Consider the following 19,905-nt stretch of genomic DNA (forward strand, 5'->3'; position numbering starts at 1 on the left):
ACGAAATGCGACAATGACGATCAGCTTGGAGGGAAGGTAGTGCCTCGCAATAGCTACTCTCATTCTCTGTCCTGTAATACTTTGTGGTTGATTGGTTTAGATGCAAGGGTTAGTGCTTCTGTAAGATCCATATATGTACCAAGGTAATGTTTTAGCCAGAGGCAGTTCCTTGGCACCCTTGGACCGAGGGTAGTCTTCTGTATTCACCTTGAATTATCTAATAAATTTCTCCATTTCCCTTAAAGCATGTTTATAAGGATCAGAAAGGTTTCCACATGCCTTGAGAACACTTGAAAATGAGAAATGATTAGGCTGTACACGGCCAGATATCATCTTGCAGAAAAGTTCAATAGCTTCCTTATCACACTCTCCAATTTGCACATATGCTGTGATAATTGCGGTCCAAGACATAACATTATGCTCAGGCATCCGATCAAATACCTTCCTCAAATCATCCACGGACCCATCTGTGTACACTTTGCATACATGTCCACCAAGCTACAACCAACACAAACATCTGAAGCCAATCCCAAACGTATAACTTGGGAATGCAATTGCTTCCCTAGTGCTAACAATCCTGACTCTGTACTAGCAGAAAGGACACTACTATATGTAAACCGATCCAGTGCATGACCACTCAATTCCATATCCAAAAACAATTCAATTGCATCTCTGGCACAACCCAATTGCGCAAATCTAGTTATCATCAAAGTCCAAGTACCCAAATTTCTCTCTGGCATTTTCTCGAACACCTTATAACCTGAGCCAAGTCACCACTACCCTTCACGAACACATCAATCAATTCACACCCAACACACACATCAGCCTCAAAATACCCGGTTTTCACCACAAACCCATAAATTATCTCCCCAACTCATTGAACAAGCCCGAATCACGGCCACAAAGCAATACTCATTTGGGTAAAAACCCAATTCGAGAAAATAAAAAAATGTCCAAATTGCTTGCAACTCCATGCTGTTAATCGCAAAACATGAGACCATCGCACTCCATGAAACCAAGTCTCTCTTATTTTCCATTCCCTCAAAAATCAACCTAGCGGTTGCGGTGTCGCCACATTTGGAGTACAAGCTGATCAGAGTGTTCAACACAACCGAGTCGAGCTCAAGTCCAGACTGAATTAGCTTCCGGTGGACGAGTTTCCGGAGTTGGAAGTTGCGGAATCGGATGCAGGACTTGAGGAGGATGGAGTAGGTGGTGAGGTCTGGTGGGGCGTTTTGCAGGGTCATGAGATCAAGGGAGGAGAGTGCATGGTTGAGGTGGCCCACGTCGAGTTGGCGGATCCGACGGTTCTTGAGGGGCTCGAAGTTGGGGTTTTTGTGAGAATGCGGGTTGGGGATAATGTTTTGGCGGGGAGGGCTTAGGGTTTTGAAAGAAGGTGGAAGGAGGGGTTGGGCGGGAGAGGGAAGAGAGAGAGTTATCACGGTCTTCCCCAACGGCTAGTTTGAGAGAAATGATGTTGTGGAAGGCTTCAAGCTCATAAAAGAGGGAGAGCTGACCCAAAATGATTTTTGAGTATTGTTGGATTAATATTTTAGGAGGGGTTGCAAATTTAATTTTGGTTGGCTTCTTCTAGTTACCATGTCAAGCCCCAAAAATTCAAATTTATGGTAATTTATAAGAAAGTAAGAGCCTATTTGACGAGTGATTTAAAAATAGAAAATAATTTTTAAAAATTCATAACATTGATATTGTTTTTCTATTTTTAATTTTAAAAATAAAGTGAAATAGATAGTAACTATATATAACAACTTAAAACTTAAATACTGATTCAATTAATATAAAAAATTTACGAATAAAATGAGTTTAAAATGACTATTATTTTTCTTTTATATAGAATTATTATTTTTGATTTTTTTTCATTAGATAAATGAATTCCAAATTAAACAACACTTAATGTGTTAAATTCATTAATGAATTTAGAAATTTTAAAAATAATTTAAAACTTAAATAGTGACCCAATTAATATTAGAATGTTATGAATAAAAATTAATTTATAACAACTCTAATATTTCTCTTCTATTATGAATAAAAATTAATTTAGAACAACTCTAATTTTCTCTTCTATATAGAATCATTATGTTATGATTTTTTTTTTTCACTAAGTAAATGAACTTCAAATTAAATAAAATTTAATAGGTTGGATTAATTAACAATACTTTAAAACTCAAACAATATTCTTATTAATACCATAATTTCATGGATAAAAATTGGTTTATAATGACTCTATTATTTCTTTTCTACACATAACTATATTTTTATAAATTTTTCCACTAGAAAAATAAACTTCAAATCAAGTGATAGTTTTTATTGAATTTAATTTTTTTTTAAAATAATTTGGAACTCAAAAATAGATCATTTAGTCATCAAAGCAAAAAAAAAAAAAAAAAAAAAGAAAAGAATAAAATTGATGTATAATGAGTCATGACTTTAATATTTCTTCTATATATACAACTATTTAAAAAAAAAATTACTAGGTAAATAAATTATAAATAAGTAAAACATAATTAATAATTTAATTTTTTTTAACAAATCCTTTAACTTTTAAGAATAATTTGCAATAAAAAAAATTGATCCAATTAATTGTAGAAATTGAGTACTAAATGTATGCATGTAATAAAACTTGACTCATTTACATGTTAAAAAGTTAAACTTTATTCATTATTCATTTTAAATAAAATATATTGACAATTATTATTTTAAATTATTATTATTTATTTTTAGGCAAATTTTTTTTACAAAAATATGTTAATATTCTTATGTTTCTAACATATAATAAAATAGTATATTTTTTATTAAAAATATAATTGATGATTTATTATAATATATACTATTCATGTTTTACTAAAAAATATTTCTTTTGAATTTCTTTGTAATACAAAATTATTTTATTTTCAATAAGACTTCAATTAAATTTAATTAATGTTATATAAATTGAATTTATAATATTTTTATAAAATCAAAATAGAAAATTTATTTTTAAAAACAACTTATCCAAACAAATTGGTTTTATTTTTATTTTTAAAGTATTTTTTTTTATAAACAACTTGACAAATACCTTATTTTTATAAAACATTAAAAAATTGTTTTATGTTCTTTAACTTAAAAAACAATTTTTAAAAAATCATGGCCAAATGGAAAAAAAATAAAATTAAAGGACATATTTGATTTGTATTAAAAATAAATACTAAAATAGTAATTTTTGTTTCACTAGAATAAAAAATATTTCATAATTAAAAAATTATTTATCTTTAACTTATATATAGTTGTAAATTTATTTTTTATTTTTTTAAATGAAACTTAACTTGAATTTGATTTTACATTAATATAAACTAAATTTATAAAATTCTTATACAATAAAAGTAAGACATTGTCTTAAAAACAATACAAATTCTTTCATTCAAACAAGTTTTTTATGAAATGCATTTGCCAAATGCTCTTGCTTTTTAAAAAAAAAAAAAAACTGTTTTTGTTTGCTATTTTAAAAACAAGTTTTAAAAAACATAGCCAAATGGACCTAAGAATTTGCTTGAGGGTTGTTTTTGAAAACAAATTTTCAAACTTAGAACCATATTTGGTAATTGTTTTTGACAAAAAGATAGTTGTTGATAACTTATAACAAAATTAAATCTATTTTTGAAAATTATGGACAACTTTATGTAAATTAGTAAATATGTTATTAAGAAAAAATAATATGAATCATATGATTCAAATAGGTTCTCTTTTCATCTTTTTTTTTTTTTTTTTTCAATTTCTTAAGAAAATTTAGATATTTATTTATTTTTGATGGATTATTACTTAAGAATAAAACAAGACAATATACAAATAATTTAATTTGAATAAGAAATTAATCTAAAATCAATCCAAAAAATTTCAAAATTGAAACCATAATTCTTCTATTGCATACCTCATTATTTTTCCCTCATAATCTATCCGATTCTTAACAAACTAAAATTCCATAAATTATATTAATTCAATCCTTCATTGAAAATGGAAATAACAATGTTTAAATCATCAAATTTGAATTAGAAATGTTTAAACTCTTGTCGTATAGTAAAGTCAAGATAAAAAATCATCAATTCTAATGATTTTTTTTAATTAATTAAAGAGAATTTTGGAAATTATTGCCTTACTGTAGACCCCCATTTTGGGGCCTCACTTTTTAGCGTTTCTGCAGGTCACTTTCTTACCAGATGGAGGCCCTCAATGAGCCACTTGTCGACTCGTGGATGGCTGCTAGGGAATCAGGCTAGTAGCTTGGAGGACCAATGAGGATACGACATCTGTAAAGAAGATTCTGAAAAGGAAGCTACAAGCCGTTATGCTGGAAGGGGATTCTGCAGGCCGTTAGGAGACGCGTATGAGAGAGAAAGGGGAGGTTGCAGAGTAGTGGTGCTTGGAGGTAGCTGTTTCTGGAGATATTGTTAGAGGGGCAAATCTGGTAGAGAAAGAAAAGACGAGGTTGGCAGAGAGCAGATGGCTTTTTGGGGAGGCTGGGCTGTGATTAGGAGGGGGGAGTTTTCGGGAGCTAGGAGAGGGAGCTAGAGGAGGTGCTTTTGGGCGGCCATTCTGGAGAGTTATTGAGAGGAGAGTAAGATCTTTTCAAGAGGGCTTTTGGCTGGTTTTTGGAAGAACGGTGAGAAGGGGGGAGGGGGACTCCGGGAGCTTTTGAGAGAGTTTTCTGAAGCATTGTATCTTTTCAGGGAGTGAGGAAAAGAACAGAGAGAGAGGGAGAGAGCTTGAGGGGCAATTTTCGTTGAGGGGGAAGCGGATGTTGTACCTACGGAGGAGTAGATAAGGTTTTCTTCTGATAATTTAGAGGATAGAACCTCGAAAGAGCATTTTCCAGGTATGCTACTCATTTATCTCCATTATTCTTCTGTTATTCGCTCCCCTCTGTTCCTAGCTGGGTGTTATTTAGCAGTTTGCATGTGGATATCATGTGGTTGCTCTTGTTGATTTCTATGTTTTCATTGGATTCACTATGACTACATGTTCATATATTTTTTTCTGGGTTCATTTTGAGAGAAATGATGTGAATCTGGACCAGTTTTATCCATGTGGTATCTCAAGGTCTTCTTCTTATCATTTCTCTTTAAATCCATTTCTTCCCCCACTAGTTGGTAAGCCTGTGGATGAATTATGAGACCAGGTCTTGCTTAACCAACTCCCATCTCACCCATCTTTGTTTGGTTCTATCAATTTTCCTCTCTATTTTTTCTCTGTTTTGGTGTCTGTTCGCGGCGTGTTTTGACTGGTGCATCTCCAATCTGAGAACGCAAATCCAAGGAGCGGGAGCTGCGATTACAGGTGCTTAGTTTCTATGGAGTGCCCGAAGAGCATGTTGAGTAGATTGAGCCTGTTTTGAGTGTTCTATATCAGGATTGGAGGTCATAACTGAGTACCTATGCTTCAGAGTATCACAAAGCCCTTAAAATGTCATCCGCAGAGGACTTCTAAGGATACCTCTTGACTGCTTCATCTGTCTGTGCCACTCCTTCATCATCTATGGTATCATTTCCCTTTTGGCTGGCTATCCTTTGATGCAATGGAGAAGCTTAAACGACACCGAACTCACCACGAAGAGCAACCAGTTATCCTCCTAGACAGGGAATGTGATTGCCAATGTTGCTGAAGGTAACGCAGAATATATTAATCAAGTTTTCTCGGATAATCGAAAGGCATTTCGATGATGGGTCATGCTTGAGGACGATTCCGTATATGAGATCTAGCGCAGTCGTGCACTCTATCCCATTTCTTGGAAGCATAATGACAAGGACGCAACGCTGGAAGTTTGAGATAGTGTGAAGCTTTATGAATAAGCTGCCAAGGTCGAAACGCCATGGATGACAGGCTCGACTTGATACCATAAGTATTGGGTGTATAAGATTCATGGTCTTACAGTCCCCGTTAATGAATCGCATTGAGTGCAAGTCCAGTATGACCCATGGACTTCGCTAGCCAGTTTATTCCCCCAGGATCTCCCACTTCTCTTGCATGTTGGAAGTTTGGGTCCGCATTGGCATGCTGTAACACGTCGTTCCAAGGATTGTAGAACGGGCGTTAGGATCTGTTTAATATATGCCGAAATCGTTGTATGAGAGTCAATTGGCATTGGGATATTATTGCTGCAGTGAGCCACCATTGAAAATATACGTATACAGTGTTTGCTACCCGCTGGGTTTCGTGCACAGTGGCAGCATTGAGGCAATTTGGAATCCTTGCTCTGGTATACAGCCAACCTCTAGCATCGTGAGCCAGTACCCCATTTCCATATCCAGATGCCCACCTGAAATGCCGAATCTAACACTTTCATTTCTTCCTCATACCCACTGCATCATTTCTTCACAACCATTTTCTAAACCCATTGATCATACCCCCCACATACCTTTTCTCTCACTATCACCTTCCCATCCTCCATACCCACTGCCAGTAACTTGCTTCACCACCACATTTGCCCTTCTCATTCTTTCTAAACCCTCTCATCCTCCTTCGCCGTCCGTCTCTACGCATCTCTCAACTTCCATATCCAGCGGTCCTAATCTAACCAGGCGTCAAAGTCGCCGGTCAGATTCCCTTGGTTGCACCCTCCAATGAAACCGATCCAAGACCAACAAGGAAATCCCATATGACCCAAAGTCAGTCGGCTTCTGGACGAGCGTAGTCGTATTCTGTATTGGCGTTCCTTTGGCCAAGAGAGGGTGCACCTGCCACTTATCTGCTGAGCCATCAATGGCACTTATAATAAATAATCAAGATAAGCATGTGGATGAGGAAGAGGTTGCCATGCCATGGCCCACAGGACAAGAAAGCTGTTGGAACGCCTGCTATGTTTGACTCATACATTTCTGAGGATCTCTATCTCCGCGTCTTGTCTCTATTACATGTCGGGGTTTCTGTGGAAATCATAATGCAAAGATACAATGAATTAGATGTTTGGAGCATGGAAAGAGACTCCTGATGCTTCCAATGATATCCCGTCAGCCCTGAAATCGCTATCATCTCCCAAAGAGGATGCAAGCAATGAGCGCTACCTATCCGAGTCCAGAAACTCATGCACGGGATGGCTACTACCATCTCCAAATGCTGCAGCGACCCACTTCCCTCAGCCTTGGGCTCATCTACAACTTACCTTACCCATCCCAAACACCCTGCTCCCATCACCCATGCCACCCATGAGCAAGAGCACTAACCCATGTCTCTCCTCTCTCTCGCCACTCGTTCTCTATTTAACGTCAATCCTCCCGTGCATGGCCATCTGTCGCTCCTCTCACACTCTTCTTCATCCTATCCCGCCGTCATGCTCATCACCTTCATCCATCTATATCTCTCATACCCACCCAATTAAGTAACCATACCCATTTCTTATTCCATATACTCACCGAGCCCATAGTTATACCATCATCTCTTGCTCATTTCCACACGTATCCACCATAGGTAACCCAACTAACCTTCATACCCACGCCCTCCACCCCAGACCTGGTCATTTGTCCCATTCCCAACAGCGGGTTTATGAGGATTTCGTTTGGTTTCTCTGGCAAAATCAATCTGGACAGAGCTCAAATGCAGTTCCTGCTGGATCACATGCTGCATCTGGTGGCTCCTGGCAGTTCTGGTTTGTTTTGCGCTTATGCTTCATCATCAAGACAGCTTAGCCTAGGCTTCTACTCTACTGGGACCGGGGCCACTGGATCGAGTGCTACTCAGCTCTTGGATCTAATTCTTGAGGATATGGATCCCAGTTCTGCCCAATTCCTCAGTGGCCCTTCTGCACGCATTGGAGTGATGGATGGTGTTTCTCCTCATGGCTCTAAACTTAACTCTGTTTCATTTTCGTCAGTGGCTCCTACCCCTGAAGTTCATCCAGTGGAGGCCTCTAATGTTGGAAAAGGATTGGGAGCTGCTGCACTATCATTGCCTGCTGCTTCTACCACAGAACATCCGTGGAGTGCATATCTAAACCCTTGTTGAATACTGGAGATGCATTGGATAAGTACCAAATTGCTGCACAGGAGTTGGAAGCTTTGCTAACCAAGGACTCAGGGGATGCTGAAATTCAGGGGTTTATCACTCAGATTCCTGAAATAATACTCAAATGTATGTGCCGAGACGAGGCTGCATTGACTGTAGCTCAAAAGGTGTTTTAAGAGTTTATATGAGAATGCATCAAACAGTCTACAGTGGAGTCATCACGTGATTAGAAGGCCTATGGTTTGGTGACAGTGGTAGTGACATGGACAAAGGAGAGAAGATGATAGATCAGATTCAAGAGATGGAGCCCACATCTCTGCCAGCATCATTCCTCCCTAAGCTCACCACTGCATGCTTCCAGTTGCATGGCCACCTTTGGCATGCAACTTTTTTCCTTTTCTTATGCCATGAGCTATCAACCCAGTTCATCATCCCTTGATTTTGAAAGCAGTTTCCCTATACCTCGTTTTGGTAAATACTTTCTCGATTTCAGGTTTTCAAATAATTCCAATTTCCCCATATTTCATCCTTAGAACTTTTAGGATCACCCAAGAGTCCCATTTTTAGTAAAACTTTGTTGCCATCTTTCCTTCTGGCAAACAATTTCTACATCCCCTTTGTTTTAAAATAAACAAGATTTTAATTTTGTAATTCCAATTAATGGAATTTACGAAATTAATTCATGCTAAAATAAATCGGGCATTGGTGGGGGCCCCACATAAATAATTTTATAATTGACTGACTGATTGATTGATTTGATTATCATACATGATTGATTTATCCTGCTCCCTGACATGCATGCTATCATTCCTTAATTGTGCACTAACTCTCTCTCTTGATAGCGCATGGTGGCTCGTTGCCCAAGTATGTACCCACTTTCACTTTGATCAGTGTCTATGCATGTTCTGATACCCACGTTGCATGATTTATTCCGGTATTCATTGATTTACTCATCCATTGTCATTATTGCTTCATCTCATTAGTAGAGACCCGACTTTAGGGGCTTAGAGGGGTGCTACGGTCTTTACCGTACCTTTCCGAATAGTAACCTGACCCTCGAACCCAATCCGGTTTTTCACACTACCATCTTTTCCAAAATAAGGAGTCATCCTTAGGGTTTTTCTTTCTTATTTTGTTTACCCTTTAAAATAAAACAAAAATAAGTGATGACTCCAAGTCATTTTTCTAAAACAATAAAAATCATTTTTCAAATAATAAATCGAGTTCGCCATCGAGTGGGAAATGCATGAGTCGAAATGCGGGGTCCACACTTACATTCTCATTGATAATGTGGAATATTTATATATAAATACATTTCAATTTTACTATAATTCAAATTCTATCTTCTACTCTAATTCAAACTAATAGTACACTTCTACTCTAATTCAAACTTTATATTTTACTCTAATTCAAACTAATAATTAATAGATAAATATTAATAGTTAAATTAAGGATAAACTAATATTTAAATTATTTAGTTTCTCTATTATGCCTCCACAAGATGGGGCTCTAGGAGGAGCGTTGAATCTTGGCTTGAAGAGTGAGAAATCATGCATGTGGAAGAGGCTTGGTGAGCGCATCAACTAACTGATCTTTGGAGTAAACATGAGCCACACAGAGAGCATCACTTTGAACTTGTTCATGAATAAAGTGATAATCCAATTCAATATGTTTCATGCAGGAATGAAAGATCGTATTGGAGTTGAGATGAGTAGTATCAACATTATTGCAATAGATCATAGACACTTGTAGAACATAAGCACTAAGTTCAATAAGAAGTGAACATACCCAACGTAATTCTGTAGATGTATATGCAACAAAACGATATTCCACTTTAATAGAAGAGTGTGCAACAATTCTTTACTTCTTAGAACTCCATGAGATAGGATTACGACCAATGTAAACGATGTAAGCACTTATAGAAGTAAAATTATCTTTAGCATGAAAAGAAAAGGAGAGTTGGGATAAAGAACCAAACCATGATCATATGTGCCACAAAGGTACCAAAAAAGGTGTTTGACAACAGTTTAATAAGCACTAGTAGGATGATGCATAAATTGTGAGGGTTTACTCATTGTAAAAGCGATTTAAGGTCGAGTGAGAAATATACTGAATATTGCCAATAATAGTTTGATACTCTGTTGGATTAGAGAGGACGGTATCGGTATAGAGTTCAAGAGTTGGAGATGTAGTAAGTGGTGTGGCTCTTGGTTTAGCATTTTGTAGACCCTCAATTTTGTCCCTTTATCACATGCCTTTAAAATTCATTTTCAATGCTCCACGGTAGTTCCTGGTGGCCCATTACTACTCATATGACTTACCTTTTTCTGAGTCACCTCGGAGACTTTGGTTGAGGAATTATTTAACCCCTATTGTGACTCTTGGCAGCCCTAATTTAGACTTAGACTTTTCATTCATTTTTAGGATAGCTTTTAGATACACTTGGCCTTTAGGCACCGCTCTAGGCCCACTTTGGCACACTTGGCCCATTAGGCACTTTTAGACTCACTTTTTGTATGACTTACACGGTTGCATGACTCGTGGGGCCCAGTTCTTGTTAATTTGTTTATTTTCATTTCTTAGTTTTAGTTTTATGATTATCAATCACTCTTATTTTGTTTTCTTCCTCTTTATATTATTTTTCTTAACTTGATTATTCATTATATATATATATATATATATATATATATATATATATATATATATATATATTTATTATTTTTATTTTTTTTTTATTATTGTCCCCTAGTTTGTTTACTTATTTAGTTACTCATTCAATTATTTACTTTCAAAAATTTCATGCTTTTGCAAGGAAACTTACCATTGGAGTTTAAAGAAAGTGGGCCTCCCCTTGGAAGGTTTTTGGAGGGGAATTCGAAATTGGGAAGATTTGCTTTCGAAGGAGAAGACTAAAAAAAATAATAAGGAAACAAAATATTCTACAAGAAGGGGCTGCCATATATAAAAAAAAAGGAGATGGGAGAAGAAAGGAGGAAAAAACACGCAGAGAGAAAGGAGACGCATTGGAGAAAGGAGGATTTTTTTTTGGGAGATTCCGGGATTGTCTTGCAAGGAGAAAAACACGCATAGAAAAGAGGACGCATTGAGGAGACGCAAAGGGGAAAGGATTGAGAGAAGGAATTCTGGAATTTTTTTTGGGGGCCGGAAGAGAGGAGATTCAGGGATCGTTTGGAGGAAAAGCACAAGGGAATTGGAGAAGAGAAGAATTGCAACCAAGGCTGCCCAGGTATGCTTCTCGTCACTCTTGGAATTCTTATCCATATTCGATTTCTCCGTGCGTTTGTTTCTGAATATTTAATATACTGTTGATTGGGGTGGACGAAAAGGGCCACAAATTGATTTGTTGAGATTGGTTACTCACTTGTTTGCCCTGTTTTGGATTCTGATTCTCTTATATGTCATTGATGTCGTCTGAAATTCATGACTCCATGCCTGAATTTGATCATGTTCTTTTTTGTTTAAATCCCATTCTGCATTTTGCTCTCTATCCATAGCCCACGGATTTAATATTTGAAGTGGAGCTATTTATGTTTATTGACCAAAGTCTTCCGCTCTCTTCTTCTTCGGGTTTTACATCTTTTTTTTTTTTTATTTGTTCTCTATCCCTCTTCCTACACGGTATTTGAATCTATTTGAGGTGCTTACGGTGTGTTTGAAGAAATGTCCAGAGATGAAGATTTGATTAATTCCTTACCTTCCTGTTTTGGATCAATTGGGTTTTATGATGAAGTGTTGGTTCTCTTTGAGCAAAGGCTAGATGTGGTTCTGTTACTTTCTTTGGATTCTGCGTTTCATGAAATTATGGCCTGTGGTGAATCGGGATACTTGAAAAAGGAGCATCGGGTCATAAGTTTTTAATTGAATTCCCTGATTTCAGTTTATACTAAGATTGGAAAGATAGATTTCGGGAGAAGCTATTGGTGTTCAGAATCACTTTGTCTAGGCATAAGGATTTTTGGAAAGCTTTGAAGCCTTATATCAGTTCTATACCAGGAATTCCTTTCCTGTGTTTTGCTAAAGCATTCCTCTCATTTATGCATTTGATGTGACCAATTTTCTTATGAAGACAAGATCACCGCGCTGCTGACATCCTCATGCCAAGGCACTTCGAATGTTTCTTGAAAACTCAAGTGAGAGCTTCTTTGGCTGCATATTTGCCTTTGATCGACGAAAATCATCTACTCAGGCTATAGTTTCCCTCCAAGAAAACCAGCTTGCTTGGAATTTATTCAGAGAAGTTATTCTATAAAACATCAGTTAGATCAGCGATGAATGTTCAGAATTTGAATTCAGTTAGCTTGCAGTTGATATCCAAAACCAACTCCGCTTTGATACCCAATCAGTCGAATTTGCACAGTGCACAAGTTGTACGTATGAAGCCACAATCAGCCAGTCAATCGGAACAGGAGCCATCAAGTCAGCAGCACCAGATTTTGATGAAGATCACTGCCCTTGGTCAGTTTCAGCTGACATCTGATCTAAGCAGTCAAGTAAAGGCCGAGCTTGGAGGGGAACGCCATAACGAAACTCTGAATTCACAAGTTTCTGATCAGTTTCAACTTTCTAAGTCGTAGAATCAAATCCAGCAGAATTCTTCCGAAGACCATTCTGGAGGTTCTGAACTGCGCTCTCTACCATCTGGGACGCAGGATATACGTTCATCAGTAGCCTCATCGACACCATGTTCAGACTAATGATGCAGTCTAGGAAGTACAATTCTCAGATGCTGGCTGTTCAAGTCAGTACCAATAAAGATTGCTTTGTAAAAATCTGGAAAGAAAGGATTTATGTTCAAAGCATAGAACGTTCTGGTCGTGTTTGGGATGCAAAATTGAGGATTAAAGAGGGCTGCAGAAATGGTAAACAGTTTGACTTTCTGGTGCAGTTTATGGTCATCTCGCTGTCGATAATAAATCCTCTATGCTGGAACGAATCCAAATATTTGCTCATGAGGACAAAATCCATAGGAAACCACTTCATCACTGGTCCCATGTATGTGTATGACTCAAATTGGGATGGGTCAGATTGGGTCACTGATGGAGGATGACTTCAACATGAATGGTGATAACTCTGTCCAGCTTCTTGTTGCTGCACATGCTGTTAATAATGGTCAAGCCATTATTATGGCTCCTTTGGAGGAGTATTTCATATCTCAATTATGCAGTATTGCTCCAGCAAACGCTCATGCTGAAAGGCAAACCCGGAGCTCAGAACTTCAGCATAATCAACAATTGGATGTTCCCCTGTCCAATGATAGTTTACTGACAGAAGGTAATGATGCTAGTTCATTTGATGAGTCACAATGAATCAGAATAGAACACTAGTGAAGAGCAAAAACCCAACTCCTCTGTGCAGCTTCTTGACCTGCTGTTGAGAAGGAGAATATCAGTATGAAGTATCAAATCCCAAGTCCTTGACCCTCAGAATCAGTTTTAGGACCTTGGTCATGCTATTGGCCTTCAAAGACTGAATATGAAAAATAGATGTCCTAGTATTCTCCGCGTTGTAATATGATTAGATTCTCATAACCCTGTTCTAGTGAGTTGCTCATATGGAAAGGGATTGGTTTAATCAGTCTTGACTTCACTTACAGCTGCCTGAAAACTGCTTTACAATCAATCTGGCCCCTGTTTCACTCTTGGAGCCTGATGATGGGAATTCGAAGCAAAGTGGAAATTGAACTTCAAGGCATGAGGGACATTTACTATGTAGGTGACCCTATGGCATTTGAGCTCACTCAGAGAAACGCATCATACACTGGCTTTAGTCGGCAAGCACTTTGCAAATGACAATCCTTCGCCAACATTTCCCATACTTTAAGAGGTTGTTTCCATTGTAATCAGATTGGTGGGGTGGGGATCTCGAAAGATTGGATGCATTCCCAGGAGTAAAATTCCTCGAATATTGTTTCCCTTAATGGCTATTTGAAGTACTGGGAGACTCACAAAGTCATCCAAAATAAAACACTCTATACCTGAATTGATGAAGAAGGGGTAGTGGCAAGCCAGAAGACTACATTCCAAGTCTGGATTTCATTGATCCCTTCTTTGGGTGCCTAAGGGCAGAACTCTTATCAGTTCCAGTTCTTCCTCCGTATCTACTGCAAAGAGGAAAATTTGTTGAGAAGCAACCTGGGACGCACTTTTTTTCTTTGCTACTAAGACTGGTCAGCATGTCCACCTGAAGTCAAATCAGTTGCTGCTGTAATTGCCACTCTCTTACAACAATATTTGAACCAGCTTGGTGGTTTTAAAAGCATGCTGGATTTTTCTTGCTATGATCATCAAGGCACTCTTCTGTTTGCTAAGTCATGGCCTGAGCATTTATTTGGAGGAATTAATTAAGTCATGCCTGAAATGGAGGGAAATGATGTCTTCCATGATAAAGTTTTCTTCACCATTTGATTCAGTATATGTGCAGTTGTCTCCACAAGCGAATGTGGAATCATCATCCCCATTACTGCCTAGGATATGGCATACTTCATGGAAATCCACAGCAGCAGGGGAGCCACCAAGCATTCACTCGACAAGCTAGGGAAGCCCCTGACAAGATTAACGAAGCAGCTCAGGCATGGACTTGAAGCTTAAATCTGATGATTCTGAGGATGGAACCATGGCACTCATATAGCTGTGACAAGACTTTACTGAATTTAATAAGGATAGCAAATAAATTGAAGCCGATGTTCACTCATGTTTGGGAAGCATCTATGCTGTTTAAAGGAACTTCCCGAGAAGTGCTTGTGTAACTTGCTAAGCTGGCTGCTTGAGTTGAGCCACTGCGATATCAGTGGGGGAAAGAAACAACAAAGGCTTAATGAAGAGACTGTACCCTGGAAGTTCAGAACTGGAGGTTATGCGTGACGTTCGAGATTTATAATCCGAAAGGCTTCCTACATGGCCAGAATACAGAGAATGGTTGGTTTGGGATTGAAAAGAAGAGGACCATTATTCACCAGCTTCATCCAATTTTGGGGACTTTCATGACAAGATTTCAGGATTGAAGCTGGTCATGTCTGTTCTTCAAAACACATTCTGTTGCCTGCCAAAAGAGGACTCATTTCTTATGTCATAAAAAATGCTCATGTCCTTGAGGAAATTCGTGAGATAAATGTGATTAGAGTTTGCTAGCAAAAACTCATTTTAATCCAAGAATTTATGAAGGATATTTTCCAATGACAGTCTTTTGATTCGCCTTGGCTCAGAGTATGACCCCTTGCCCAATGAACAGAATGCTAATGGTTTTTGTTACTATTTCCAAACTGGTCTTTTACATGAAATGACCAGCCATGATGCGAGACCTATTATCGGATTGATTTGATCATGAAAGACGAAGTGTTGCACTCACTAGCTTGGTTGATTGCCATCAATACTGGTAAGATTTGTAGCGTTCATATAAGCTTAAAGAGTCTTTGAAACAGTAGCAATGTCGGATGAATATTCCAGCAACCACAGCTTATTTGCAGCCTTATGTGCATCCTCATCGAGAAGCTACCAACCATGCTGATTATCTTCGAGTTCCTCACCAGATGGGGGTCCTAAATCAACTTTTGGCAAATTCTGGTTATGCATTAACCCATCAGCAGATCCGTGACAATGCTAGTGGTGCTAATGGTGAAGATGATACTCCATCTAATAATCAAAATTGTCTAGTTCCAAAAGATCTATTAATCTCAGATGATACAATACCTGAAACAATTCAAACAGAACCTGTAGTTGTAGCTGCTACTGTTGCATCTGGTACTGGCAGTAAAGATTTCATCCTTGAAACTGAAAGAAGGACAAGACATGACAACCTTTAATTCCTCTAACAGGGTTCCGAAAACACAATGGGTTGGATCAGTCAAAATTCGAACCATTATATCTCCTTCCTCTGCTTTATGGTGTGCCTAAAATAGGTATAGAAGAGAGAAGATACATCTTTTGGAACCAATTTTACAATATTCAGTCTGACAAGAATCGAAGCTGGTGCTATGGTTAAACCTAATGATGTTTCCACAACTCATGTTCGTGAATTGCCTGAGATTAAGGGTGAAAGCTTCTAAGGGAAGTCCTTGTGATCCAATTGCACCTCTTGAATTGCCGTATTCTTTGCATGCATTTCATCGTGTTTCTGAAACAGACTCACTGAACATAGAGGGTTACCATACATTTCGTGGGGGATTCTGGAACTACTTCAGCATGGACATGGACGCTCGAGTATCATATGCATTTCACACTGAACGAAAACTGCATCATGAAAAATGTACAAATCAGCTAGTTAATCAGAGTACTTATGCTAGGCTTGGTTGCGCACAAGGATGGTTTGCTGCTTCACTCTTTCATCCTGCTTCCCAGAATATAGCTCAGGCTGCAAAGATAAGCGTCATGAAGAAGGCTGGTGGTCAGTGGGAAGGAGCTCTCTCTACCATCTCTTCTATCTGAGCTGAACGAAATTGGTGGAAAACATGGAATTAGGCGTATTGACATAATAAAAAATAGGCTTGTTGGAATGAAAAGTCGTTGAGACTATGAAACCCCTGGTGGAACCATCTTTTCACTGCTGCCCGTGAACTGGAATCTCTAACACTTGCCCATGAATCAATTCAATGGAAAGACCCATTCACTCTCAAATACGCAGAATTGGTGTGTGCGAGCAGGTGGTTTGACCCACTTTGCGAGCCCATAAGTGTTTTCATTAAGAAGATGATGGAAACTACAAGCTTGTGGGTCACAAGAAACATTGGGGCACCTTGCATTTGCTGAGGGGTTTAAGCTGGATACTGACAATATAATTGCTCTCAAGCTATGAAACTCTACTTTAAGTGATTGGTTTTGCGACTTTTCAGTTCGTTCTTGTTGACCACCTATCTCCTAAGAAGCCTTTTGCCTTTCAAAATTCCATCATTCTGGTGGCTAATGCCAGTGCCATCATGGCTGTGGGAGAAAGATACACGGGCACTTGGGAGGAAAAGAGATTCCCAAAAGGATATGATTGAGAGAACTGTTCAGAAGAAGAATATCCCAGTTGCAGTGGATAACCCATATGCAATAGCTTTAATGATGGAAAGGATCCTCTGATCATGGGGTCCTTTCAGAAGGTGCTGGGACAGGATAGAAATTGGGAGTGATGGATGTCTTAGCAGAGGCATCAGGCATAATCCAGCAGTATGGATCAGTGTACTTACGTGCTGGTGATCTTTCAACAGCATTAGAATATTACGTATAAGCAGCTGCAGCAAAGGGAGGTGGACAGTTGTAATGAAATGGAAGAGACAATATAGATCAGCAATGGCAGAAAAATCTGGTGCTGAAGCAACTCCTCACTGAATTGTTTTTAAGGGATGGTGGGATTTATCTTTTACTTGGTCCGTGAGGTGCTGGAGGAGAAGGTGAACAGGTTCGTCTTTTGACCGACGTAAAAGCAAGACAACAACTTCTGCTTGAAGCTTTTCGCCAGTGTCAGGATGCTGGGTTGTATGATCGATTTATAGAAATTCAGAAAAGAATTGCGGCATTTTCAATGGCATTGGAAACAATTAATAAGTACCTCTCCGAAGCAGTTTGCGCTTTGGCTCGTGATAAATTGGATGGTGGGAGCCGAACTGCTGGGCTAATTCAGTCTGGCAACGAGATCCTGGAGATATATAAATATTACCCCGAAGTCAGTCTTCAAGAGTAGAAGTATCTTTTGACGCCCGGTTCCTTTAAAAAGAGTATTGAACAATTTCGGTAAGCTTTGGAGATCTCACCTAAAAGTGTATCTACATACTATAGTCTTGCTTCTGGGCTGCTTGTATGTGGAGATGAAAATTGAGTGTGCAGTTGAATCAGTCCCTGCAGCTCCTTCAATTGCTGGTTTAGGTCGTGGTATCCGAAGCTTACACCAAGCGTCACAGGCAGTGGTGCAAACTGACAGCAATAAGATACAGCAATCTATAGAATCCCTGATGTACAGGTGATGTTCATCCGAATATCCGATTGCAAATGGTAATACCTACTGGGAAAGCTTCCTGGGATGAGCACCTTGAGTATGGTTAAAAATTTTGTGGATAAAAACCAAGCGAGTGGTATTGGCTCTTATGACCTGGCAGTCCTAGCCTTTGCTTATCCTTAGAAGGTGTTCAATGGTCAAGAATTGGTTCAAACTTGAGCAAATCAATTTCAGAACTGGGGCTGTTCAATAGATAAGCATTGAGTGCTTCCACATTGAAGAGCTGTGGCCACCTCAAAAGAGAGTCTTCATCAAGTTATCAAACAAATTCTACTGAAGATTCTACTTCTTCAGATCCATGAGGGATATTTTGCATGCTTGAAGAGTTTCATATCTTACTAAAATCCATTTGATGAAAATCTCAGAAGGAGGCTTTGATCACTTGATATCTCGTGGAACTCACTGACTGGACCTACACTAATGGAAGCGGGCAGATTGATGAGCTTGTATTCAATGTGTGGGAAACAACCACTTTATTGGGGAAATACCAGAAAACAATTAGCAATCTGAGAGAGGTTCAGGGCTGAACGTAAAGATTCTAAGGGAATCGAGTAACTGTAAGAAGCTCAGGATTCTAAATTTATCCTTTAACTCACTTATTGATCTATAATCAGATGGTCTCATCGAGCTACATCAAAGCCGTTAGGAAATGTATTACCCTATTCAAATACTGCTTTAATGGCTAAGGTTTCTCGTTGCACAACTTCTATTAGCTTTATTGAAGCCGAGTTGAAAGGACAGTATCGTCCAGCTGATGAGCCAGTCGCAAAGTCTCGGGCTGCCATCCAAACTCCTGGCGAGACTGTTTATGCGGATGACATCCTCTCTCCAACAAATTGCCAACACGGGGCTTTCATTCATGAGACAAAGCCTTTGGCTTGAGTAGACGATACCAAACTAAATCTCAAATCAGTGGCAGCTGGAGTCAGTGCACTTGTTTCTTTTAGAGATATCCCAGGAGAGAACATAGGCTGCAAAGCTGTGTTTGGTACTGAACCTTTATCTACAGATGGTTTTACCTGATGTGCTAGAAGTCTTGAACCGATTGTTAGATGACAACAGAGAACTTTTCCTACCTGAATTAAGAGAAACAATACCAACACCGCAGTCACAGCCAAACCTCCAAACTTCACTCCATCATGGCAACCTTACTACATACACCTTCTCCTCTATTTACTTCTTTGATTGGGAACTTACTGTTTTAAATTGAATTTTGAAACCATTGTTCAACTAAATATTCCCAGCTTTGAAAAATCCATCTTAGGAGCATCTAGGTATAAAATCCCAATTTTAACATGCTATTTGCTGCCATTTTCCTTCGGGCATGCACTTTCACCGTTTTATCTGATTTTTAACTATTTTCATGATTTTCTTGATTTTCAACAAGCATGAACAAACTTCATGATTCCAAACAATGGAATTCATTGAATCGATTCGTGCAAAAGTAATATGGACTTTGGTGGGGGGTCCGACATTCATGATACCTTCTTCAATATTGTTTGCTTGATATGTTGATTTTTTATTCTTCTTGATGATATACATGAATTTGTTTCGTATTTATTGTTGAGATGCTCTTGATTCCCATAGAGGAGTACTGGCTTGCTATCCAGGTACGCTCTCTTCTCATCTATTTTCTAGAACTCTATGGACTTGTATGCCATTGATGACCATACTCATATTTGACGTGATTCTTGGATGTCTTGATATATGCCTGATTTGCTTGAATAAAACAAATGTTGTGTGCTACATTTCTACACTAACCTTTATGTTTTATGATAGCGCTTGAAGAGCGGTTCAGGTACGCACCCTAACTCTCCTTTATTGCAATTTGATTGTGTTTGGCACGCCACTCTCTAAAATCACCTAGCCTATTTAGGTATCTATAATTAACTGATTAATTGCCACACTTCCCTTAATTTTGTCAGT

At 38.4% G+C, this 19,905-nt stretch overlaps 1 pseudogene; it reads right to left on the reverse strand.

Annotated features, from left to right (window-relative positions):
* On the reverse strand, positions 1 to 6,531 carry LOC117933425 (annotated as a pseudogene).
* Between the last annotated feature and the right edge of the window lie 13,374 nt (positions 6,532 to 19,905).

Source organism: Vitis riparia, chromosome 16 (assembly GCF_004353265.1).
Source record: "Vitis riparia cultivar Riparia Gloire de Montpellier isolate 1030 chromosome 16, EGFV_Vit.rip_1.0, whole genome shotgun sequence".
Lineage (NCBI taxonomy): Eukaryota > Viridiplantae > Streptophyta > Magnoliopsida > Vitales > Vitaceae > Vitis > Vitis riparia.